The sequence below is a fragment of the Mus musculus genome, chromosome 7, assembly GCF_000001635.26.
Source record: "Mus musculus strain C57BL/6J chromosome 7, GRCm38.p6 C57BL/6J".
In the NCBI taxonomy this organism is placed as follows: Eukaryota; Metazoa; Chordata; class Mammalia; order Rodentia; family Muridae; genus Mus; species Mus musculus.
The window spans coordinates 17,296,646-17,323,427 of record NC_000073.6 but is presented as its reverse complement, the minus strand read 5'-3'; the positions used below and the strand labels follow the sequence as shown (position 1 = coordinate 17,323,427).

Genomic DNA, 26,782 nt, shown 5'->3' with positions numbered 1-26,782 from the left:
TCGGTTTTTTGTTATTCCAGATGAATCTGCGGATTGCCCTTTCTAATTCGTTGAAGAATTGAGTTGGAATTTCTATGGGGATTGCATTGAATCTTTAGATTGCTTTTGGCAAGATAGCCATTTTTACAATGTTGATCCTGCCAATCCATGAGCATGGGAGATCTTTCCATCTTCTGAGATCTTCTTTAATTTCTTTCTTCAGAGACTTGAAGTTCTTATCATACAGATCTTTCACTTCCTTAGTTAGAGTCACGCCAAGGTATTTTATATTATTTGTGACTATTGAGAAGGGTGTTGTTTCCCTAATTTCTTTCTCAGCCTGTTTATCCTTTGTATACAGAAAGGCCATTGACTTGTGTGAGTTAATTTTATATCCAGCTACTTCATTGAATCTGTTTATCAGGCTTAGGAGTTCTCTGGTGGAATTTTTAGGGTCACTTATATATACTATCATATCATCTGCAAAAAGTGATATTTTGACTTCTTCCTTTCCAATTTGTAGCCCCTTGATCTCCTTTTGTTGTGTAATTGCTCTGGCTAGGACTTCAAGTACAATGTTGAATAGGTAGGGTGAGAGTGGACAGCCTTGTCTAGTCCCTGATTTTAGAGGGATTGCTTCCAGCTTTTAACCATTTACTTTGATGTTGGCTATTGGTTTGCTGTAGATTGCTTTTATCATGTTTAGGTATGGGCCTTGAATTCCTGATCTTTCCAAGACTTTTATCTTGAATGGGTGTTGGATTTTGTCAAATGATTTCTCAGCATCTAACGAGATGATCATGTGGTTTTTGTCTTTGAGTTTGTTTATATACTGGATTACTTTGATGGATTTCCGTATATCAAACCATCCCTGCATCCCTGGGATGAAACCTACTTGGTCAGGATAGATGATTGTTTTGATGTGTTCTTGGATTCGGTTAGCAAGAACTTTATTGAGGATTTTTGCATCGATATTCATAAGGGAAATTGGTCTGAAGTTCTCTATCTTTGTTGGGGCTTTTTGTGGTTTAGGTATCAGAGTAATTGTGGCTTCATAGAATGAGTTGGGTAGAGTACCTTCCGTTTCTATTTTGTGGAATAGTTTGTGAAGAACTGGAATTAGGTCTTCTTTGAAGGTCTGATAGAACTCTGCACTAAACCCATCTGGTCCTGGGCTTTTTTTGGCTGGGAGACTATTAATAACTGCTTCTTTAGGGGATATGGGACTGTTTAGATGGTCAACTTGATCCTGATTCAACTTTGGTACCTGGTATCTGTCCAGAAATTTGTCCATTTCGTCCATGTTTTCCAGTTTTGTTGAGTATAGCCGTTTGTAGAAGGATTTGATGGTATTTTGGATTTCTTCAGGATCTGTTGTTATGTCTCCCTTTTCATTTCTGATTTTGTTAATTAGGATTTTGTCCCTGTGCCCTCTAGTGAGTCTAGCTAAGGGTTTATCTATCTTGTTGATTTTCTCAAAGAACCAACTCCTCCTTTGGTTAATTCTTTGAATAATTCTTCTTGTTTCCACTTGGTTGATTTCACCTCGGAGTTTGATTATTTCCTGCCTTCTACTCCTCTTGGGTGAATTTGCTTCCTTTTCTTCTCGACCTTTTAGGTGTGCTGTCAAGCTGCTAATGTGTGCTCTCTCTAGTTTCTTTTTGGAGGCACTCAGAGCTATGAGTTTCCCTCTTAGAAATGCTTTCATTGTGTCCCTTAAGTTTGGGTATGTTGTGGCTTCATTTTCATTAAACTCCAAAAAGTCCTTAATTTCTTTCTTTATTCCTTCTTTGACCAAGGTATCATTGAGAAGAGTGTTGTTCAGTTTCCACGTGAATGTTGCCTTTCTATTATTTATTTTGTTATTGAAGATCAGCCTTAGTCCATGGTGATCTGATAGGATGCACGGGACAATTTCAATATTTTTGTATATGTTGAGGCTTGTTTTGTGACCAATTATGTGATCAATTTTAGAGAAGGTACCATGAGGTGCTGAGAAGAAGGTATATCCTTTTGTTTTAAGATAAAATGTTCTGTAGATATCTGTTAAGTCCATTTGTTTCATCACTTCTGTTAGTTTCACTGTGTCCCTGTTTAGTTTCTGTTTCCATGATCTGTCCATTGGTGCAAGTGGTGTGTTGAAGTCTCCCACTATTATTGTGTGATGTGCAATGTGTGCTTTGAGCTTTACTAAAGTTTCTTTAATGAATGTGGCTGCCCTTGTATTTGGAGCATAGATATTCAGAATTGAGAGTTCCTCTTGGAGGATTTTACCTTTGATGAGTATGAAGTGCCCCTCCTTGTCTTTTTTGATGACTTTGGGTTGGAAGTCAATCTTATCAGATATTAGGATGGCTACTCCAGCTTGTTTCTTCATACCATTTGCTTGGAAAATTGTTTTCCAGCCTTTCATTCTGAGATAGTGTCTATCTTTTTCTCTGAGATGAGTTTCCTGTAAGCAGCAAAATGTTGGGTCTTGTTTGTGTAACCAGTTTGTTAGTCTATGTCTTTTTATTGGGGAGTTAAGACCATTGATATTAAGAGATATTAAGGAAAAGTAATTGTTGCTTCCTGTTATTTTTGTTGTTAAAGTTGGCATTCTGTTCTTGTGGCTGTCTTCTTTTTGTTTTGTTGAGGGATTATCTTCTTATTTTTTCTAGGGCGTGGTTCCCGTTCTTGTATTCGTTTTTTTCTGTTATTATCCTTTGAAGGGCTGGATTCGTGGAGAGATAATGGGTGAATTTAGTTTTGTCGTGGAATACTTTGGTTTCTCCATCTATGGTAATTGAGAGTTTGGCTGGGTATAGTAGCCTGGGCTGGAATTTGTGTTCTCTTAGTGTCTGTATAACATCTGTTCAGGCTCTTCTGGCTTTCATAGTCTCTGGTGAAAAATCTGGTGTAATTCTGATAGGCTTGCCTTTATATGTTACTTAACCTTTTTCCCTTACTGCTTTTAGTATTCTATCTTTATTTAGTGCATTTGATGTTCTGATTATTATGTGTCGGGAGGAATTTTTTTTCTGGTCCAGTGTATTTGGAGTTCTGTAGGCTTCTTGTATGTTCATGGGCATCTCTTTCTTTAGATTTGGGAAGTTTTCTTCAATAATTTTGTTGAAGATGTTTGCTGGTACTTTGAGTTGAAAATCTTCATTCTCATCGACTCCTATTATCCGTAGGTTTGGTCTTCTCATTGTGTCCTGGATTTCCTGGATGTTTTGAGTTAGGATCTTTTTGCATTTTCCATTTTCTTTGATTGTTGTGCCGATGTTCTCTATAGAATCTTCTGCACCTGAGATTCTCTCTTCCATCTCTTGTATTCTGTTGCTGATGCTGGCATCTATGGTTCCAGATTCTTTCCTAGGGTTTCTATCTCCAGCGTTGCCTCACTTTGGGTTTTCTTTATTGTGTCTACTTCCCTTTTTAGGTCTAGTATGGTTTTGTTCATTTCCATCACCTGTTTGGATGTGTTTTCCCTTTTTTTCTACCTGTTTGGTTGTGTTTTCCTGTTTTTCTTTAAGGACTTGTAACTCTTTAGCAGTGTTCTCCTGTATTTAAGTGAGTTATTAAATTCCTTCTTTATGTCCTCTACCATCATCATGAGATATGCTTTTAAATCCAGGTCTACCTTTTCAGGTGTGTTAGAGTGCCCTGGACTGGGCGAAGTGGGCGTTCTGGGTTCTGATGATGGTGAGTGGTCCTGGTTTCTGTTAGTAAGATTCTTACGTTTACCTTTCGCCATCTGGCAAACTCTGGAGTTAGTTGTTATAGTTGTCTTTGTTTAGAGATTGTTCCTCTGTTTATTTTGTTACCCTCTATCAGCAGACGTGGGAGACTAGCTCTCTCCTCTGAGTTTCAGTGGTCAGAGCAGTCTCTGCAGGCAAGCTCTCCTCTTTCAGGGAAGGTGCACAGTTATCTGGTGTTTGGACCTCCTCCTGGCTGAAGATGAAGGCCCAAAACAGGATCTTTCCCAGAAGCTGTGTTGCTTTGGCCAGGAAGGTGGCCAGTTGTCTGGAGCCGAAGATGGCGCCGCCTCAGAAGCTCTGTGGCTCTGGCCTGTGCCAGAAACGGCTGGCCTCTGTATTCCACACCTTCACCCATGCAGCCTGCCCTCCGCGGAGTCCCGGAGCCAAGGAGGCTCCCGCCGGGGCCTGAGGCACAAAACTCTTGGGCCAGGCAGACCCCTGTGCTCTCACCAGGAAGGTGGCCGGTTGTCTGGACGAGATGGCTGCAATTTATAAACCACAACTTGAAAATATAAAATAGGCGCTATCAAAATATTTTATGGCTTTCTTATTGACATATAGTAATTGACTGGTAATTTTCACCTAACAGTTTTTTTTTTAAGTACTGATGGTATATCTCTGAACATTCCTGATCGTGGATTGGAACATTGATTGTATCAAGACTCACATGAATGTATAAGAGTATCACAATACTTTGTACTGTTGGTTTCAGAATGTTCTATTGTTTTCCTATAAAAATAAAGTCTTGCACATTCAAATAAACTGTATTGGGTGTATTGTGAAAGATTAATGATGAAGACTATCCTTTACCATTACTCTGTCTACCACAAGGTAAAACTAAGAAATGTTCCTTATTCCCTGTATGAGTAATATCAACTTCACAAACACAACCTTTTTACTGCTGAGAAATTCACATCATAAATGGAAGAGAAGGAATGATTTAGTGAATATAGAAAGAACTGCTTCGTAGATGAAAGAATTGTTATAAGATTGAAGACTTAATTTAATTTACTTGTTTGGAGAAACCCATAGCCCTAAATACTCATTATCTCAAATTGTCTTGAAATCCAGGGAGAAACTCAGAAGGTAAAAGTTCTCCCCCACCCAAATTGTATACAATTCCTTGGATAATGAATTAGATCTTGAAAGATGACAATGGCCACCAAAGTTAAATCATGCCTAGCAAATTCTTAAGATAGTTAGGCACTGGAAGACTTGTAAGAGAACAAATATAAAATATGTGTGTTCAGCCTTAAAATATCACCTGGAGCCCAAGGTTGGTCAGATACCCATTTGTGTGAAAACTGTTCATATGGCACTAACATGATTTTCTTCTGTAAAGTTGTGTGAAATTTTGGAAGCATTAAGATGAAATTTTAAGTAACTATCTGAAGGAGTAGGAGTGGATGTAAGTTGTGTTTTCCAGTGGCAAGTTTCAATGTCCCTTCAAACCACATTTATTATTGGTAGGCCCACCAGTAACTCTGAGGAGACTCCACTAAGTTCAGTCTTCTCAGAGTAAATCTAAACTGTGAAAGGTTTTACTCTCAAATTACATAATAATTCTTCCTTAAGGCTAATCTTTGAATTTTGTGTAATTTTGAATTTCCTACACAATATCCTTAAGGGACATTTTCACTAAACGTTTGCTCATGGGGCTGGGATGAATCAGCCTAAGAACAGAAACATGCATTCCAGTCCACATTTTTCTAATATATCATTCTAAACCAGGTAGCAGCAAAAATAATTTTTCTTCAACAAAACAACTTATAAACATAAAATTTGCATTTGATTTCACAACGTCAGAGAAGACCCCATAACAATAAAACTTGAACAACCATGTTTCATTTTCTGTGCTTACCCTTTCTTTCTGCTGTGAATGAGTGAGAAGACTGGGATGAGGTTATAGAACATGGACACAAAAATCTTTCTCCTAATGCTTTTAGAGCGGGCTATGCTACAAAGCTAACTTTTTCTTCTTCTTCTTCTTTAGAGAGTCGTCCTTCCTTAATACTCAGGAATAAATTTGGCGTGGTGAGTCTGAATACTTTAAACTTGATACATTAAAGCTTCACAGGTCAAAGTTGTCTACTTTCATATTCCTACTTCTTTAATACATATAGCACTGCTAATTTAAATTCTGAATATGATCATTTTAGGCTTAATGAAGTTCTCACTACTGACCATGTTTATTTTAATTTTCTCATTATTATGCTAAATAAAAATTGAAGACATTTTTTAGAATTCTTAAGGAAATATTTTCAATCAGTGCAATTAAATGTGTTTCACAATGCAATCTCAAAAGTATATCATTCCAAATGTTAAATATTTATTTCAAAGAAAAATGGAGAGAAAGAACATGTTCTAATACTACACCTAAGAGGACATGATAAACAATAAGTATAAGACTTTTCAAAACATGGAACAATTAATATATTATCATCAAATAATTACAAAGTGGCCATTTGGTTAGCTCAATTTTCAATCTATGCAGACTAAGAAAAGAGATACAGAGTTAGTGTGACACAAACAGCAAAGGACATCTGCTCAAGTGTTTCAACTTCTCAATGAGAAAGTAGAGTAAAATGAATGTCTAGATGTATGTGTTTTAATGAAAATGTTTATCACAATTTTTATTTTCTAAACAAATCCAAGAGTTGTTTAAGTCCAACAATGTCTCTCACTATTGTCAACAGATAGAACCACCACCAGATGAAATTATTTTTCTGCCACCACCAGTTGATGTAATTGTAAGTTTACCTCTGTACTCATTAAATAAAATGGTATGGATTATAAATTTTAATATTTAAGAAATGAGTATATATTGTGATAAATTCTCTCTCTCTCTCTCTCTCTCTCTCTCTCTCTCTCTCTCTCTCTCTCTCTCTCTCTCTCTCTCTCTTCCCTCTCTGTGTTTGTCTGTCTGTCTGTCTCACCATACTCTGTGTGTAATTCTATGTATAGTCTATTACAGGTGACTTATTGGGAAATGAGTGTTTTTAAAGTGTGTGATAGAAACATTTATAGACAGTTTCTCATCTTGGGCTGTCTTTTTGGATTATATGAAGGAAAAGGGGAATCTTTATAAATCATATGCTGAGTATTATTCTAGGAATGAGGGAAAGATCCATAAATGATACATGGAAATCTTGGAGAAAATTATGCAAACACCTAAATGATAAAACATCACATAGATGTATATATAAAGCAATGTAGAAAACTCTATGTTCAGTTTCAAGGTGATGACTAAAGCTCACTTTATGGAATAATTCTCACCAGGCAGGAAAAAAACAATATACTGAAAGAATATCCTGGACATGATATTTATCTAGGTACTATATTGTACAATGTACAGAAAAATAAGAAGAATGAGAGGATTTATGCTGTACTCTATAGTACAGTGTCTCCAGTTTTCTCCTGGAATAAGCTCCAATCAAAGCTTCTGTTATGATTCAACTAAGAGAAGACTTGGTTGGGAAATTACCCTGTCAAGTGATCCATTTATTTAGTTGGTAATCACAAGTCAGTGTGTCAATAATTTTAATGGTCAACAACAGGGACTAGATGAAATCAAACCATGGTGGGAAAAACTTTGATATTTATTGGAAATCACAAGAGGTCAGGGATAGACTTCATTGAGAATATGTAGGCAGACCATGTTCAAACAAATAAAGCATATATGGTATGTGTATGCAGTTTGTGTGTGTGTGTGTGTGTGTGTGTGTGTGTGTGTGTGTGTGTATGCAAGAACATAGATGGAGAAATATGCTTTAAGATTCCCTTAGGTTTACATATATCTGGCTTAATATACATAAAATATATTCTTATAATTGGTAGATAAAGTAAAATTAGCCTTGAAGAATTACTGAAACTATTCAAATGATTATCTTCCAAACAAGAGCTCATGCACTGGGGAAACTGCAAAATAATGTTGTACATCACGTGGTACATTTTTGTACATGCATAGTATAAATGCTACCAGTGTTCATTGAAATTTTACATGTGATATAATCCACATCTCATGTATTTGTCTGTTTTAATCCATGAGTGTGGGGCTGTGGGTGTGGGAGAAAGAGGGGAGTAGGAAGGAAACTGTGGCCCGTACGCCAGGGTTCCCGGGCTCTGGGCGAGCTGACACGGGAGGACTGCTCACGCTTTCCATGCAGCCCCAGGTGGGCATCTGGCTGTGGTAAGCCACTGACCCCACACAGTGGGTGGTGGACAAGAGGCAGCCTCAGGAACCAACTTCTCAGCCTCTGGCATCCCATGCTGGATACAGCGGAGGAGCTGAGAACAGAATAGGGACCTCCAGGCAGCACTTGGCCCCAGGGATGAAGAGAGGAGAGGCCAGGGGGAGAGGCAGCATTGGATGGTTCCCACAGGGGCAAATGTCCTTGGTCAGGTCCATGGCTGGAGCACAGAATCGCCTTCTGGAGGGAGGTTAGACAAGGCTCCTTAGGAGAAAGCCTATCACATCATTCAAGCATGGCGGTCCTTGATGATGAGAGACAGTCTGTGGTTTTAGAGCATTATTGTAGAGAGGCAGGGGGAAAGAGAGAAGGTAGAGAGAGGGAGAGGCCAGCCATGGCCATGTGGAGAGAAGGGGGATGAAAGAGAGAGAAGGTGGCCTAGAGAGTAAGAAAGGTAAAAGCTTAAAGAGAGAAAGAGTTGGGGCCAAGCAACTCCTCTTATAGTGGGTTGGGCTATCTTGCTGTTGCCAGGTAACTGTGAGACAGAGAATATCAGGCTATAGTCAGGTAACTGTGGGGGTGGAATCTAGTCAGAATTCCAGAATCTTGGGATATTGTTGGCCTGACTGTTAGCCACAGACCTCCCCTATGAAGGCTGTTGGGGAAGTAACTTCAACAGGAGCCAGGGGTCCAGGAGACATGATCTAATGCCTTCCATCACATGTATGTGGAAATTACTACCCACCGGGTCCCACTGGGGTTCAAGACATAAGCTCGACTGGAGACCAGGCTGTCTGTGCATAGCCCATTGCCCCACACATGAGTAACATTTTGTGGCTAAAAACTAGAATAAAAATACAGATGTCTTACTACTCTATAAACAGGAAAATGTCCCTAATAAATCATGAGTATGTCAAAATAAGAAACAAAAATGTATAGGTTTTAATGATTCCCTTTTTCTTTACTTGCAGATAAAATCTCCATTCTCTTATTGATCATTTTTAACTTTTAGGACAGCCACAGCTAAGGAACCATACCATTATGATACTCCTGTGGGCTGCCTACGTTCTACAAGCCCAGCTCTCTGATACCCCACCACCACCACCACTAACTGAATTTGGACCTGTTCTTCAATGCACTTCCCCAACATGCTTATAAAAGTGATGGCAACTATCATTTCATCCATTTATAAATTTTGTTTCTCATTATCAGAAATAATATTATGATAAACTGTATTTTATCAGCATAAACCATATGATTATATATCAAAAACACCTAAAGAAAAATAAATACCAAAATATCTGTGGCAAATTTCATGTTTATATAAAATCCTCCTAAAACTGAAGAAAAGAAACACATACCAGCAAAGCACTCATAAAGTTAGGCTTTTACATGTAGATGAAGTCTCCCAGGCAATGGACATTTGAAATTACCACAATTTGACCCAATAACTTCTTAATGCAGAAGACTCTTTTGTGGTTTAATGAACATCTAACATAAAATTTTCAATTACCCAAAGAGTTTATGAAACCACTATAATTATATTTAGGTTTATTTTCACAAAGAACCTTCAGGTGTCTCTGGGATTAGCATTACAACAGGATAAATATATAAATATATCCCAAAGAAGTATTCTTGTGGCAAGATTTTTTACTATGGTTCTCCATTTTTTGTTTGTTTACTTGTGTTTTGTTTTGTTTTTCATTTTTAATAGATATTTTCATTATTTACATTTCAACGTTATCCCGTTTCCTGCTTTCACTTCCAAAAACCCCCTATCATATCATCTCTCGCCCTACTTCTATAAGGGTATCCCCCACCCACCCACCCAGTCACAATTCCCCATCCTGGCATTGCCTTACACTGGGGTATCAAGCCTTCACAGAACCAAGGGCCTCTTATACCACTGATTTCCAACAAGTCCATCCTCTGCTACATATGCGGCTGGAGCCATGGGTCCCTCCATGTGTACTCTTTGGTTGGTGGTTTAGTCCCTGGAAACTCTGGAGGTACTGGTGAGTTCATATTGTAGTTCCTCCTATGGTACTGCAACCCCCTTCAGCTCCTTCAGTCCTTTCTCCAGCTCCTCCACTGGGGACCCCCATGATCAGTTCGATGGTTGGCTGTGAATATCCACCTCTATATTTCTCAGCCTCTGGAACAGCCTCTCACGAAGCAGCTATATCAGGCTCTTGTCAGCAAGCACTTGGTGGCATCGAAAATAGTGTCTGGGTTTGGTAACTGTATGTGGGATGAATCCCCAGTTGGGACAGTCTCTGAATGGCCTTTCCTTCAGTCTCTACTCTACCTTTGTCTCTGTATCTCCTCCCATGGGTAATTTCTTCCCTTCTAAGAAGAAATGGAAGTATCTTTGGTCTTCTTGAGATTCACATGCTATATAAGTTGTGTCTTGGGTATACCAAGCTTTGTGGCTAATATCCACCTAGCAATGAGTGCATACTATGTGTATTCTTTTGTGATTGAGTTACCTCACTCATGATGATATTTTCTACTTCCATCCATTTGCCTAAGAATTTCATGAAGTCATTGTTTTTAATAGCTGAGTAGTACTCCATTGTGTAAATATACCTCATTTTCCATATCCATTCCTCTGTTGAAAGACATGTGGCTTCTTTAGAGCTTCTGGCTATTATAAATAAGGCTGCTATGAATATAGTGGAGCATGTGTCCTTTTGATATGTTGAAGCATCTTCTGGGTATATGCCGAGGAGAGGAATTGCTGGATCTTCCAATACTACTATGTCTAATCTGAGGAACTGCCAGACTGATTTCCAGAATGGTTGTACCAGCTTTCAATCCCACCAACAATCTTTCTCCACATCCATGCCAGCGTCTGCTGTCACCTGAGTTTTTGATCTTAGCCATTCTGACTGGTGTGAGGTGGAATGTCATGGTTGTTGTGATTTGCATTTCCCTGATGATTAAGGATGTTAAACATTTCTTTAGGTGCTTCTCAGCCATTCGGTATTCCTCAGATGAGAATTATTTGTTTGACTCTGTACCCCATTTTTTAAATGTTTTTATTGGGTATTGTTTTCATTTACATTTCTAATGTTATCCCAAAAGTCCCCCATACCCTTCCCCCCCACTCCCCTACCCTCCCACTCCCACTTTTTGGCCCTGGCATTCCCTTGCACTGGGGCATATAAAGTTTGCAAGACCAATGGGCCTCTCTTTCCACTTTTGGCTGACTAGGCCATCTTTTGATACATATACAGCTAGAGTTAAGAGCTCCGGAGTACTGGTTAGTTCATAAGGTTGTTCCTCCTATAGGGTTGCAGATCCCTTTAGCTCCTTCGGTATTTTCTCTAGCTCCTCCATTGGGGCCCTGTAATCCATCTAATAGCTGACTGTGAGCATCCGCTTTTGTGTTTGCTAGGCCCCGGCGTAGCCTCACAAGAGACAGCTATATATGGGTCATTTTAGCAAAATCTTGCCAGTGCATGCAATGGTGTCAGCGATTGGAGGCTGATTATGAGATGGATCCCAGTTGTACCCCATTTTTAATATGGTTATTTGGTTCTCTGGACTCTAACTTCTTGTGTTTATATATATATTGAATATAAGCACTCTATTGGATGTAGGGTTGTTAAACCAATTTGTTTGTTATTGTTTTGTCCTGTTGATAGTGTCCTTTGCCTTACAGAAGCTTTGCAACTTTATGAAGTCCCATTTGTCAATTCTTGATCTTAGAGCATAAGCTATTAGTGTTGTGTTCAGGAAATTTTTCTGTAACCATATCTTCGAGGCTTTTCCCCACTTCCTTTTCTATTAGTTTCAGTGTATTTGATTTTATTTGGAGGTCCTTGATCCACTTGGACTTGAGCTTTGTACAAGGAGATAAGACTGGATTGATTTTCATTCTTCCACATGGTAACCCCCAGTTGAACTAAAAGAACCTAGCAGTGGAAACCCCCACTCGAGTCCTGAGTCGGCACGCACCCAAGGAATCACCAGAGACTGTCTTGATGCAAACACACGAGGCAGTTTAATGAACAGAGCTCCGGGCTGACACGTATCTCACACAGGAGGCAGGGGAGTCGACCCTAAGGCTCAAAAGTTAGGGGGTTATATAGGAAAGGAGTGGGGGGATAGGGGAAATTGGCGCAGTAACACATAAGTGGCCGGTATAAACATCAGCAAGCAGTATGTGACAGTAACTCTAAAGGGAGGGTGTTTATCTTGGTGGGCAGGGAATCTGGCTAAGCTCAAACCATATTAGCAGGTGGCCCATTACTCATCTGAGCTTGTCCGGAGATTGTCCTTGTGTGCCTTTCATATTTCAAAGGCTAGTTAGTTCCTGGGATGACTTTACAGCCTTTTTGTGGGCCCGATTCTCTTATCTGTATGGCTTTAAGTCTGTAAACCTTCTGATTAGGGCCTCGAAGCCTTGAATTTAGTTTTCTTTCTTTCTTTCTGCTCTTCTTCTACTAAATAATTCTAATCTTAGAATTTTAAAGGTCTATATCCTCATGTGGGGGGTAGGAATCATATTCCTCTTCTATCTTTACTATGGGTTGATATTGATGTTGGAGCACCATAATCTGCAATGCATTCACTCTACTCTTAACAAAAGCAATTCCCTTATTTATTAAGCAGGGGCCAAAGATCAAAACCAAACATATAGTAAGAATTGGTCTGGCTAAAGTGGTAAGTAAAGTGGTCATCCACGGAGATTTATAGTACCACGACTCGAACCATCCCTGTTCAGCTTCTTAATTTCGCTTTCTCCTTTCCAGTCTGTCCCTTAATTTCTGCATAGAATCTCTGACTACTCCCGCATGGTCCACGTAAATGCAGCATTCTTCTTTTAAGGCTGCATATAGTCCACCTTCCCTTAAAAACAATAAATCTAAACCTCTTCTGTTTTGTAATACTACTTCTGAGAGGGAAGTCAAGGATTTCCCTAATGCATCAACAGATTTTTCTAGCTTGCTTAAATCTTCATTTATAGCTTCTCTTAAGGACTGAATTCCTTGTCTACCCTCAATCAAGGCTGCTATGCCCATTCCTACTCCTGCTGTAAAACCGTACCCATTAACATAGCTAGGGTAATGGAGACTAGATCTCTTTTCAACATCTTACTGATATGTTCATCTTCCAGGCAGGGCAGGATAATAATACATGCGAGGTAGAAGTTGAACCATGACACAGAAATCACGAGAGGGGTCAAAGACACTAGTTGATACACATTGGATGAGCCTTGTGTTACAGGCCCACCAACTGAATGGATATGGCACAAGGTGATTGTTGGTATTTGTCCTGGATACATAGGTGCTGGTGGGAAGGAGGATGTGTCCCTATACAGAGACCACAGCTCCTCCCTGAAACTTCAGTCAGTGTTAATTTCTTTCCTGTCCCCCATGAGCAGGAGGCATGACTTCTGGTTTTATTAAAATCTCCATTAAAAGCAACCCATTCGTAGTAGGGAGGGCCTGATGATAGGCATAACCAGCAGTTAGTAGTGGTGTCAGGATCCGAGCTGTTAAGGGTATAAAAGGCTCCTCTAATCAGATTGAACAGTCTCTGTCTCATCGAGGGATCTGGGGGGAATGTGGTCAGAGAATCTGGGGTGGTGGCGACCTTGTTGAAAGGGGTCCTCAATTATCAGAGCCGGGGGTTTGGGTTTGGCAGGGAGGCCCTGTTCTGGAAGGACCTTGTTAGGTCCTATGGGCACTGGGGATGGACTCTCCACAGTTAATTTGATTTTGAAAATCAACGCAGGGTCTTTCCCTGCGGCATCCAATCGCAGATCCCAAATATTTCCCCTAAGCCAGCTCTAACGATCTTGTTTCCCTTTGACAGTGAATTTTATAAGTATGTGGTTGCAATGTTTACCTTTAGAGGGTCCATTGGGGATGTTGCTGTGGGCACACCTGTTCTCAGGGTATTTAGACCCATCTCTCTCACCTTGGTTTGGCTTGTCAAAGCTGCTGCCCCTTTTCACCATAAGTAGGTCCCAGGTAGAGGTAGGATTCCAGTAAGGCACTCCTGTTTTTTGACAACCCCATGCAGCACAATAAAAATCTGATACCCCACATTTATGCCAAAGCTTTCAGCTCTGGCCTTGGCCAGAACAAATATAAAACTCTGCGGACCAGTGGATGGCCTGATAGAACTGCCCCGAGCACCCAAATGTGCTCGCTATCCTATTCGGGAAACACAGTTTCTTAGGTGGGGGGTTATAGAGATCGTTATGGTCAGGGAGGTCCCAGGTAAGTGATCCCGCTGACAGCTTACAAATATCAGGCACGAGGTAAGGCCACCAAGTCCACAGGGTTGGGGGGGGTCGCATATACTGAGGTGACTGACCAAACAATGTTCCCCTCTTCACTAATCACTTCCCAAGTTTTCTGAGTTGGTATATGATGATTGAGGTCTCGGTTCTGAGCTGCGACATAGGTGCAACTTAAGAGGATTATTAGTCTTTTCCAGGGTCCACTCATCTCGACTAGTCTCAGGGGGGAGCCTTCTTAACCTGTTAAGCATGGACCCAAGTGGGGATTCCTTCTACCTTAATGGCAGTGGGTGTAGTCAATAGCACCAGGTAGGGTCCCTTCCACCATTGCTCAAGGTTCCCTGCTCGATGCCTTCTCACCAGGACAGTGTCTCCCACTTCAAACTGATGTGGCACCTGCAAGTCGCCAGTGACATAGGCCTCTTTCAACTGCTCCCAGTTTTCTTTCCTTACGGTTTTGAGGGTCTTCTGCCAGGCTAGAAGGCAAGATGAGAGAATGGAGGAAACATTGGGACAAGTTCTATTTTCTACAGTCACATAGATGGGCAGGGACACCCCAAACATTAGTTCGAAAGGTGTTAGACCTGAGGCTCCAGGGGTGTACCGGACCCGGAATAGGGCATAAGGGAGAAGGGCTGTCCAATCATTCCCTCTGGTCTCTAAGGTCAATTTAGTCAGGGTCTCTTTTAAGTTCTATTCATTCTTTCTACCTGTCCTGAACTCTAGGGTCTGTAAGCACAATGTAACTTCCAATTCAACCTCAGCTATCTGGCCAATCCCTAGCTTACCTGGGAGACAAAGGCAGGCCTGTTGTCTGACCCAAGTACCTTTGGTACCCTGAAATGAGGAAAGATTTCTTCAAGTATCTTCTTGGCCACCACATTAGCCATTTCCCTCTTGTTGGGGAATGCTTCAGTCCACCCTGAAAAGGTATCTACAAAAACTAGAAGGTACTTATTTCCATAATGGATTGGCTTGACCTCAGTAAAGTCAAACTCCCAGGAAGTCCCAGGCCTATCTCCTCGTAAGCATCTTCTACCATGGTACTTGTTGGACCCGGCATTGGTGAGGGCACATGCTCGACAGTTCTTCACTAGGTCTTCTACTGCCTTTTGTAATCTAGGGATATGGTAAGGGGATCTATTGACTAGTTCTGCCATCTTTTTGAGTCCCAAGTGAGTGAGGCAGTGTATATTAGTCAAACAGTCCAGCCCCTCTTCTTCTGTGAGGGTCCTTTTTTCTGTGTTCTCCTCAACCAGCTGTGGTGTGGTCTTAATTACCAAAGTCATTGATCCCTGTGCTGCCTTTTTAGCCACCTGGTCTGCCATCCAATTTCCTTTTTCTATTAGTCTGGCTCCCTTTTGATGTCCTGAGCAATGGATGATCGCCACCTTACGGGGCAAGTGAACAGCTTCTAACAAGCTAAGAATTTCCTCTTTATTTTTGATGTCTTTCCCAGTGGCTGTCAACAGTCCACACTGTCTGTAGATTGCCCTGTGAACATGGGCCATTGCAAAGGCATATAGGCTGTCAGTATAAATGTTAATAGCCTTTCCCTCTGCTAGCCTTAAATCTGAGTGAGGGCAACAAGCTCCACTCTTAGGGTTCATGTTCCTTCAGCAGGCCGCCGGCCCAAATAATCAACTTCCCATCAACTACTGCTGCCCGACCTTTCCACTTACCTTCTACCATGAAGCTGCATCCATAGGTGAACCAGGTCACTGCCCCAGGCCATGGTCAGTCAGTTAAGTCTGGCCGAGTCCCAGTTTCTTCTGCCAGTATCTCTTCACATTGGTGTACCATGGTTTCGTTAGCTTCAGGCAGTAAGGTGGTGGGGTTGAGAATGGCTGGTGGAGAAAAGGTTACCCGTTCAGTCAACAACAGGCTCTGGTAGTGAGTCATACAGGCATTGGTCATCCAGTGGTCTGGTGGCTGTCGAATAATACTCTCGAGGACATGTGGGGCCACCACTGTCACATTTTGGCCCATAGTCAGTTTATCACCATCCTTCACCAACACAGCTGTGGCTGCTATTGCCTGCAAACAGGAGAGCCATCCGCTAGCCATGGAGTCCAGTTTCTTTGACAGATAGGCTACCAGACGCTTCCAGCGTCCTAGGGTTTGATTGAGGACCCCTCTGGCTTCTCCGTTTCTCTCATCAATGTAGAGGGTGAAAGGCTTGTTTAAATAAGGAAGCACTAAGGCAGGAGCCTGTAGCAGTGCCTTTTTGAAAGTCTCAAAAGCCAATTGATGTTCCTTAGTTCAAATGAACTCTCCCTTCTCTTTTATTAGGTGGTATAATGGGGCTGCCAAAGTAGCGAACCCTGGGATCCAGAGTCCACAGAATCCCACAGTCCCCAGGAATTCTCTTACCTGGTGAGTTGTGGTTGGGGTAAGTATCTGTGTCACTGTCCTCTTCCTAGCTCCGGGTGAGCCATGGTTGTCCATTCTTCAGGGTGTATCCCAGGTAAGTCACCTCAGTCTGGCATAACTGTGCCTTTTTAGCCGAAGCCCAGTACCCCAACTCACCTAACTCAGCCAGGATTCTCTGAGTCCCAAGTTCACACTCCTTGTGTGTTTCTGCAGCCACCAGAAGGTCATCTACATATTGCAAAAGAGTACCTGGGGGATTGTTGGCCCAGAAAGAGGCAAGATCATGATGTAGAGCTTCATCAAACAAGGTGGGGGAATTCTTGAATCTCTGCAGCAGTCTCCTCCATGTGAACTACCTGGTCCTTCCATTCTCTGGGTCTCACTATTCAAAAGCAAACAAGGGCTGGCTGTTAGGGTGTAGTCTCAAGCAAAAGAAAGCGACTTTGACATCTAAGACCAGTTTGATGTTGGCTACTGGTTTGCTGTATATTGTATTTACTATGTTTAGGTATGGGCATTGAATTCCTGATCTTTCCAAGATTTTTTCATGATTCTGGAATCCTGGGATCCTAAGATTCTGGGTGTGTCAGAGCTCCTGGGAATCAAGCTGTCTCGGAGATCCAGAAATCCTGGTGTGAGCAAGCTTGTGAGATCCTTTGATCTTGGGTGTGTTGAGAATGGCAGGTGGGAGTTGAGCTACCTTTCGGTGTTGTGAAATTCTTAGGTGAATACTACATCCACTCCAGTAGTGACTCACATGACAGGCCTAGAAGGCTGGAAGCAGTCCCAAGGCAAAGAGTTTCATGGAAACTTAGCCTCCTAGAACCCATAGCATGTATGCTCCAAACCTGTCCCTGTGTTAGTCTGCTGTATGGATCTGTGTGCTCTCCCTCAATATTGTTTTATTATAAGTGCCTTTAAGGATTGATTTTGACACATAGGTAAGTTGGATTAGCCTCCAACAGTGTTCCAATATCCATGAAGCCAACCCTGAGGTTGGAATTCATTAAGAATGTTACCTATTCAATAGCATTAAAATTTACCTCTAGTACAGACAGTGAAAATAATCAGGCATTACAATTTACTTGAGTAGAGATAGAAAGCTCAAGGCTAGTCTACATAATAATTATTTAGAACAATAGCTGAGTCACACCCATATGCAACAATTTACCATGGCCTAAAAAAAAGGTGGGTTATGGTTTTAGGAGAAACTGTAGTATTATTCATGAAAGGGTTAGTAGAATGGAATTCCCCTGCTGCAAGTTTTTCACTAGGCCCAGAGGAATAGCATTATCAGGTATTTACTAAAGGACCCCTGGTGGTGGCTTTAACAATAGACTAACATTGCATCTGAGCATTCACCTGGCTCCTATGTTTAGCTGATCTTAACTAAGAGTTGTTCCTATTCTCATTGTAAATACTGCCTGGCTCCCCCTAGCTTTTTATGTATACATTTTCTTTGTTTTGTGTTGATGTGCCTTGGTGGCTGTATTCACCTAGCTTTCTTGTTTTTCTTCTGTAATAAAAAGGCTGGTGCTTGCTTGGAAAAATTACATTAGGATACACACTCTCGCTGTGTCCCTGTCTGTTTGTCATCCATGCCAACTCCTTGATCACCTGTAACCAGAACCCTGAGTTTTCATGCAGATCGAGGACCCAATTGAGGTCCATCTGCAGCAGGCTAGTCGATGGAACTAGAAATTAACATCATGAGTGAGGTAACCCAATCACAAAAGAACACACATGGTGTGCACTCACTGATAAGTGGACATTGACCCAAAAGTTCAGAAAGACCCAAGATACAATTCATATGCCACACAAAGCTTAAGAAGATGGAAAACTAAAGTGTGGATACTTCAGTCCTTCATTGACGAGGGATCAAAATACCCATGGGAGGAGATACAAAGAAAAAGTGTAGAGAAAGACCATTTGGAGACTGTCCCACCTGGGGATCCAGTTACCAAACCCAGACACTATTTTTTATGCCAACAAGCACTTGCTGACAGGAACCTGATCTATCTGTTTCCTGAGAGGTTCTGCTAGTACCTGACAAATACATAAGTGGATACTCACAGCCATCCATTGGACTGATCACAGGGTCCCAAATGGAGGAGAAAGGACTGAAGGAGCTGAAGGGGGTTGCAGCCCCATCCATAGGAGGAACAACAATATTAACTAACCAGTACCTCCAGAGCTTCCAGGGACTAAACCAGCAACCAAACAATACACATAAAGGGACTCATAGCTCCAGCCACATATGTAGCAGAGGATGGCCTTATTGGACATCAGTGGGAAGACAGGCCCTTAGTCCTGTGAAGGCTTGATGTTCCATTGTAGGGGAATGCCAGGACAGGGAAGCAGGAGTGGGTGGGTGTCTGAGTCAGGGTTTCTATTCCTGCACAAACATCATGACCAAGAAGCAAGTTGGGGAGGAAAGGGTTTATTCAGCTTATAATTCCATGCTGTTATTTATCTCCAAGGAAGTCAGGACTGGAACTCAAACATGACAGGAAGGAGGAGCTGATGCAGATGGAGGGATGTTCTTTACTGGCTTGCTTCCCAGCCTGATCTCTTATAGAACCAAGATTACCAGCCCAGAGATGGTCCCACCCACAAGGGGCCTTTCCTCTTGATCACTGATTAAGAAAATGCCTTACAGTTGTATCTCATGGAGGCATTTCCTCAACTGAAGCTCCTTGCTCTGTGATAACTCCAGCTGTGTCAAGTTGACACAAAATTAGCCAGTACACTGACCATACATGGCTATAAATCCTATGAGCCATAATCAGCAAGGCATGATAAACCCAAGGAACCAGTAGTGACACTCAAACCTTTTATTTTTATTAATTAAAATTTTTACACTTCATATTTTATCCCCCATCCACCCTCCAACTGTTCCACATCCCATACCTCCCCTGTCTCCACATGGATGTCCCCACCTCCCACCCCACCTGACCAATAAATTCCCTGGGGCCTCCAGTATCTTGAGGGTTAGGTGCATCATCTCTGAATGAACACAGACCCAGAAGTCCTCTACTGTGTGTGTGTTGGGGCCTCATATCAGCTGGTTTATGCTGCCTGTTTGGTGGTCCAGATTAATTGAGACTGCTGGTCTTCCTACAGGATCTCCTTTATCATCAGCTTCTTTCAGTCTTTCCTAATTCAACAACAGGCCTCAACTGCTTCTGTCCATTGGTTTGGTTAAAATATCTGCATCTGACTCTTTCAGCTGCTTGTTGGGTCTTTGGAAGGTCAGTCATGCTAGGTCCCTTTTTCAGACCTTGGGCCCTCCCCTTGAATTGGATCCCACTTTGGGCCTGTCACTAGACCTTCTTTTCCTCAGGATCCTCTCCATTTCCATCCCTGTAATTCTTTCAGACAGGAACAATTATGGGTCAGAATTGTGACTGTAAGATGGCAACACTATCCCTCATTTGATGTCCTATCTTCCTGCTGGAGGTGAGCTTTAGAAGTTCCCCCTCCCTACACTCAGGCACTTCATCTAAGGTACCTCCCTTTGAGTTCTGAGAGTCTCTCACCTCCCAAGTCTCTGGTGCATTCTAGAGAGTCTGCCTCAACCTTCCATTACCAAGGTTACCTGTTTCCATTCTTTCTGCTGGCCCTCAGGCCTTCAGTAATTTTTCCTCACATAATACCAGATCAAGTTCCCCTCCCCCCTTCACTGCCCTCCCCAATGCTCTTTCCCTCACAGATCCCTCCCACCCTACTTGTAATAGCTTTCTTCTCTCTCCCAAGTGGGAATGAGGTGTCCTCATTGGAGGCACTTCAGCTTGTTAACCATTATGAGTTCTGTGGACTGTATCTTGGGTATTCTGTACAGTTTTGTTCTTTGTTCATTTTATTTTGTTTGTTTTTGCCTAATATCCAATTATTAGTGAGTACATACTATGCATGTCCTTTTGTGTCTGAGTTACCTCACTCAGGATGATATCTTCTTTTTTTTTTCAACCAATTTTTTATTAGGTATTTACTTCATTTACATTTCAAATGCTATCCTGAAAGTCCCCTACACCTCCCCCGCCCCACTGCCCCACCCACCCACTATCCTACACAACCACTCCCACTTCTTGGGCCTAGTGTTCCCCCTGTACTGGGGCATATAAAGTTTGCAAGACCAAGGGGCCTCTCTTCCCAATGATGGCCAACTATACCATCTTCTGCTAAAAATGCAGCTAGAGACACTAGTTCTGGGGGTACTGGTCAGTTCATATTGTTGTTCCACCTATAGGGTTGCAGACCCATTCAGTTCCTTGGGTACTTTCTATAGCAACTCCAAGGGGGCCCTGTGTTCCATCCAATAGCTGACTGTGAGCATCCACTTCTGTGTTTGCCAGGCACTGGCTTAGCCTCACAAGCGACAGCTATATGAGGGTACCTTGAGCAAAATCGTGCTGGCATATGCAATAGTGTCTGCATTTGGTGGCTGATTATGGGATAGACCCCCAGATGGGGCAATGTCTGGATAGTCCAAACTTTTGTCTCAGTGAGAATTTGGTTTTATCATAGAATACTTTGGTTTCTCCATCTATGGTAATTGAAAGTGTTACTGTGCATAGTAGCCTGGCCTGGCATTTGTGTTCTCTTAGGGTCTGTATAACACCAGTCCAGGATCTTCTGGCTTTCATAGTCTCTGGTGAGAAGTCTGGAGTAATTCTAATAGGTCTGCCTTTATATGTTACTTGACTTTTTTCCCTTACTGCTTTTTTTCCTTTTCCATTTTTATTAGGTATTTAGCTCATTTACATTTCCAATGCTATACCAAAAGTCCCCCAAACCCACCACCCCCATTCCCCTACCCACCCACTCCCCCTTTTTGGCCCTGGCGTACCTCTGTACTGGGGCATATAAAGTTTGCGTGTCCAATGGGCCTCTCTTTCCAGTGATGGCCTACTAGGCCATCTTTTGATACATATGCAGCTAGAGTCAAGAGCTCCGGGGTACTGGTTAGTTCATAATGTTGTTCCACCGATAGGGTTGCAGATCCCTTTAGCTCCTTGGGTACTTTCTCTAGCTCTTCCATTGGGAGCCCTGTGATCCATCCAATAGCTGACTGTGAGCATCCACTTCTGTGTTTGCTAGGCCCCGGCATAGTCTCACAAGAGACAGCTACATCTGGGTCCTTTCGATAAAATCTTGCTAGTGTATGCAATGGTGTCAGCGTTTGGATGCTGATTATGGGGTGGATCCCTGGATATGGCAGTCTCTACATGGTCCATCCTTTCATCTCAGCTCCAAACTTTGTCTCTGTAACTCCTTCCTAGGGTGTTTTGTTTCAACTTCTAAGGAGGGGCATAGTGTCCACACTTCAGTCTCCATTTTTCTTGAGTTTCATGTGTTTAGGAAATTGTATCTTATATCTTGGGTATCCTAGGTTTTGGGCTAATATCCACTTATCAGTGAGTACATATTGTGTGAGTTCCTTTGTGAATGTGTTACCTCACTCAGGATGATGCCCTCCAGGTCCATCCATTTGCCTAGGAATTTCATAAATTCATTCTTTTTAATAGCTGAGTAGTACTCCATTGTGTAGATGTACCACATTTTCTGTATCCATTCCTCTGTTGAGGGGCATCTGGGTTCTTGCCAGCTTCTGGCTATTATAAATAAGGCTGCTATGAACATAGTGGAGCATGTGTCCTTCTTACCAGTTGGGGCATCGTCTGGATATATGCCCAGGAGAGGTATTGCTGGATCCTCCAGTAGTACTATGTCCAATTTTCTGAGGAACCGCCAGACTGATTTCCAGAGTGGTTGTACAAGCCTGCAATCCCACCAACAATGGAGGAGTGTTCCTCTTTCTCCACATCCACGCCAGCATCTGCTGTCACCTGAATTTTTGATCTTAGCCATTCTGACTGGTGTGAGGTGGAATCTCAGGGTTGTTTTGATTTGCATTTCCCTGATGATTAAGGACGTTGAACATTTTTTCAGGTGCTTCTCTGCCATTCGGTATTCCTCAGGTGAGAATTCTTTGTTCAGTTCTGAGCCCCATTTTTTAATGGGGTTATTTGATTTTCTGAAGTCCACCTTCTTGAGTTTTTTATATATGTTGGATATTAGTCCCCTATCTGATTTAGGATAGGTAAAGATCCTTTCCCATTCTGTTGGTGGTCTTTTTGTCTTATTGACGGTGTCTTTTGCCTTGCAGAAACTTTGGAGTTTCATTAGGTCCCATTTGTCAATTCTCGATCTTACAGCACAAGCCATTGCTGTTCTGTTCAGGAATTTTTCCCCTGTGCCCATATCTTCAAGGCTTTTCCCCACTTTCTCCTCTATAAGTTTCAGTGTCTCTGGTTTTATGTGAAGTTCCTTGATCGACTTAGATTTGACCTAAGTACAAGGAGATAATTATGGATCGATTCGAATTCTTCTACATGATAACAACCAGTTATGCCAGCACCAATTGTTGAAAATGCTGTCTTTCTTCCACTGGATGGTTTTAGCTCCCTTGTCGAAGATCAAGTGACCATAGGTGTGTAGGTTCATCTCTGGGTCTTCAATTCTATTCCATTGGTCTACTTGTCTGTCTCTATACCAGTACCATGCACTTTTTATCACAATTGCTTGTAGTAAAGCTTTAGGTCAGGCATGGTGATTCCACCAGAGGTTCTTTTATCCTTGAAAAGAGTTTTTGCTATCCTAGGTTTATTGTTATTCCAAATGAATTTGCAAATTGCTCCTTATAATTTGTTGAAGAATTGAGTTGGAATTTTGATGGGGATTGCATTGAATCTGTAGATTGCTTTTGGCAAGATAGCCATTTTTACAATGTTGATCCTGCCAATCCATGAGCATGGGAGATCTTTCCATCTTCTGAGATCTTCTTTAATTTCTTTCTTGAGAGACTTGAAGTTTTTATCATACAGATCTTTACTTCCTTAGATAGAGACACGCCGAGATATTTTATATTATTTGTGACTATTGAGAAGGGTGTTGTTTCCCTAATTTCTGTTTATTCTTTGTGTAGAGAAAGGCCATTGACTTGTTTGAGTTAATTTTATATCCAGTTACTTCACCGAAGCTGTTTATCAGGTTTAGGAGTTCTCTGGTGGAATTTTTAGGGTCACTCATATATACTATCATATCATCTCCAAAAAGTGATATTTTGACTTCCTCTTTTCCAATTTGTATCCCCTTGATCTCCTTTTGTTGTCGAATGCTCTGGCTAATACTTCAAGTACTATGTTGAAAAGGTAGGAAGAAAGTGGGCAGCCTTGTCTAGTCCCTGATTTTAGTGGGATTGCTTCCAGCTTCTCTCCATTTACTGCTTTTAATATTCTGTCTTTATTTAGTGCATTTGTTGTTCTGATTATTATGTGTCGGGAGAAATTTTTGTGGTCCACTCTATTTGGAGTTCTGTAGGCTTCTTGTATTTTCATGTGCATCTCTTTCTTTAGGTTTGGGAAGTTTTCTTCTATAATTTTGTTGAAAATATTGGATGGCCCTTTAAGTTGAAAATCTTCATTCTCATGTACTCCTATTATCCATAGGTTTGGTCTTTTCATTGTATCATGGATTTCCTGGGTGTTTTGAGATATGATCTTTTTGCATTTTGCATTTTCTTTGGTTGTTGTGCCCATGTTCTCTATGGAATCTTCTGCACCTGAGATTCTCTTTTCCATCTCTTGTATTCTGTTGCTGATGCTCGCATCTATGGTTCCTGTTTTTTTTCCTAGGGTTTCTATGCCCAGTGTTGTCTCACTTTGGGTTTTCTTTATTGTTCCTACTTGCCTTTTTAGGTCTTGGATGGTTTTGGTCAATTCCATCACCTATTTGGTTGTGTTTTCTGGTATTTCTTTCAGGACTTCTACCTGTTTAGCATTGTTCTCCTGTATTTCTTTAAGGGATTTATTAATGTCTGTCTTTAAGTCCTCTACCAGCATGATGAGATATGATTTTGAAATGGAGTTGTGATTTTCGGGTGTGTTGGGGTATCCAGGACGGGCTGACATGGGAGTGCTAGATTCTAATGGAGGTGAGAGGTCTTGGTTTCTGTTAGTAAAATTCTTTTTTTTTTAATTTTTACAACATTATATTATTGTGTTGTAAATATTGATAACTAGTCATTGTAATTAGAACCTAAAATAGATAATGAGCTCAAATCCTGATATAAACAGTCATCTAATCACTTGAGTATGTTGGTTTTTTCATTACATATTTTCCTCAGTTACATTTCCAATGCTGTCCCAAAAGTTCCCCATACCCTCCCCCCCCCACACTCCCCTACACACCCACTCCCACTTTTAGGCCCTGGCGTTCCCCTGTACTGGGGCATTTAAAGTTTGCGTGTCCAATGGGCCTCTCTATCCAGTGATGGCCTACTAGGCCATCTTTTGATACATATGCAGCTAGAGTCAAGAGCTCTGGGGTACTGGTTAGTTCATAATGTTGTTGCACCTACAGGGTTGCAGATCTCTTTAGCTCCTTGAATATTTTCTCTAGCTCCTCCATTGGGTGCCCTGTGATCCATCCAATAGCTGACTGTGAGCATCCACTTATGTGTTTGCTAGGCCCCGGCATAGTCTCACAAGAGACAGCTATATCAGGGTCCTTTCAGCAAACACTTGCTAGAGTATGCAATGGTGTCATCGTTTAGAGGCTAATTATGTGATAGATCCCTGGATATGGCAGTCTCCAGATGGTCCATCATTTTGTCTCAGCTCCAAACTTTGACTCTGTAACTCCTTCCATGGGTGATTGTTTCCAATTCTAAGAAGGGGCAAAGTGTCTACACTTTGGTCTTCGTTCTTCTTAAGTTTCATGTGTTTTACAAATTGTCTCTTATATCTTGGGTATACTAAGTTTCTGGGCTAATATCCACTTATCAGAGAGTACATATCATTTGAGTTCTTTTGTGATTGTGTTATCTCACTCAGGATGATGCTCTCCAGATCCAACCATTTGGCTAGGAATTTCATAAATTCATTCTTTTTAATAGATGAGTAGTACTCCATTGTGTAAATGTACCACATTTTCTGTATCCATTCCTCTGTTGAGGGGCATCTGGGTTCTTTCCAGCTTCTGGCTATTATAAATAAGGCTCCTATGAACATAGTGGACCATGTGTCCTTCTTACCAGTTGGGACATCTTCTGGATATATGCCCAGGAGAGGTATTGTGAGATCCTCCGGTAGTACTATGTCCAATTTTCTGAGGAACCGCCAGACTGATTTCCAGAGTGGTTGTACAAGCTTGCAATCCCACCAACAATGAAGGAGTGTTCCTCCTTCTCCACATCCTCGCCAGCATCTGCTGTCACCTCAATTTTTGATCTTAGCCATTCTGACTGGTGTGAGATGGAAACTCAGGGTTGTTTTGATTCCCATTTCTCTGATGATTAAGGATGCTGAACATTTTTTCAGGTGCTTCTCAGCCATTCGAATTCCTCAGTTGAGAATTCTTTGTTTAGCTCTGAGCCCCATTTTTAATGGGGTTATTTGATTTTCTGGAGTCCACCTTCTTGAGTTCTTTATATATAGTGGATATTAATCCCCTATCTGATTTAGGATAGCTAAAGATCCTTTCCCAATCTGTTAGTGGCCTTTTTTTCTTAATGACGGTGTCTTTTGCCTTACAGAACCTTTGCAATTTCATGAGGTCCCATTTGTCAATTCTCAATCTTATAGCACAAGCCATTGCTGTTCTATTCAGGAATTTTTCCCCTGTGCCCATATCTTCGAGGCTTTTCCCCAATTTCTCCTCTATAAGTTTCAGTGTCTCTGGTTTTATGTGGAGTTCCTTGATCCACTTAGATTTGACCTTAGTACAAGGAGATAGGAATGGATCAATTCACATTCTTCTACATGATAACCGCCAGTTGTGCCAGCACCATTTGTTGAAAGTGCTGTCTTTCTTCCACTGGGTGGTTTTAGCTCCACTATAGAAGATCAAGTGACCATAAGTGTCTGGGTTCATTTCTGTATCTTCAATTCTATTCCACTGGTCTACTTGTCTGTCAGTATACCAGTACCATGCAGTTTTTATCACAATTGCTCTGTAGTAAAGCTTTAGGTCAGGCATTGTGATTCCACCAGAGGTTCTTCTATCCTTGAAAAGAGTTTTTGCTATCCTAGGTTTTTTGTTATTCCAGATGAATTTGCAGATTGCTCTTTCTAATTTGTTGAAGAATTGAGTTGGAATTTTGATGGGGATTACATTGAATCTGTAGATTGCTTTTGGCAAGATAGCCATTTTTACAATGTTGATCCTGCCAATCC

The 26,782-nt window shown here is 41.4% G+C and overlaps 2 long non-coding RNA genes across 12 annotated transcripts in view; one reads left to right on the top strand and one right to left on the bottom strand.

Moving 5' to 3' along the window:
- Gm32772 overlaps positions 1-26,782 on the top strand; it is a 79,021-nt gene that overhangs the window by 43,111 nt on the left and 9,128 nt on the right. For 5 of the 10 annotated variants that reach the window (XR_001778052.1, XR_881842.1, XR_881844.2 and 2 more), the window contains 2 exons: positions 16,464-16,547; positions 16,758-16,852. This is a non-coding gene — a long non-coding RNA (predicted gene, 32772). Of the gene's footprint in view, positions 1-5,715; positions 5,757-6,418; positions 6,473-16,463; positions 16,564-16,757; positions 16,853-26,782 lie in introns of all 10 variants that reach the window. The other 5 variants (XR_881845.2, XR_881841.2, XR_003946722.1 and 2 more) reach the window with 4 other exon arrangements.
- Gm42373 overlaps positions 11,899-26,782 on the bottom strand; it is a 58,213-nt gene continuing 43,329 nt past the window's right edge. The window contains exons 2-4 of one of the 2 annotated variants that reach the window (XR_003946723.1): positions 16,545-16,926; positions 15,854-16,018; positions 11,899-14,647 (exon numbers count right to left, since the gene is read on the bottom strand). This is a non-coding gene — a long non-coding RNA (predicted gene, 42373). Of the gene's footprint in view, positions 14,648-15,853; positions 16,019-16,544; positions 17,055-26,782 lie in introns of those variants that run through there. The other variant, XR_881840.2, reaches the window with a different exon arrangement.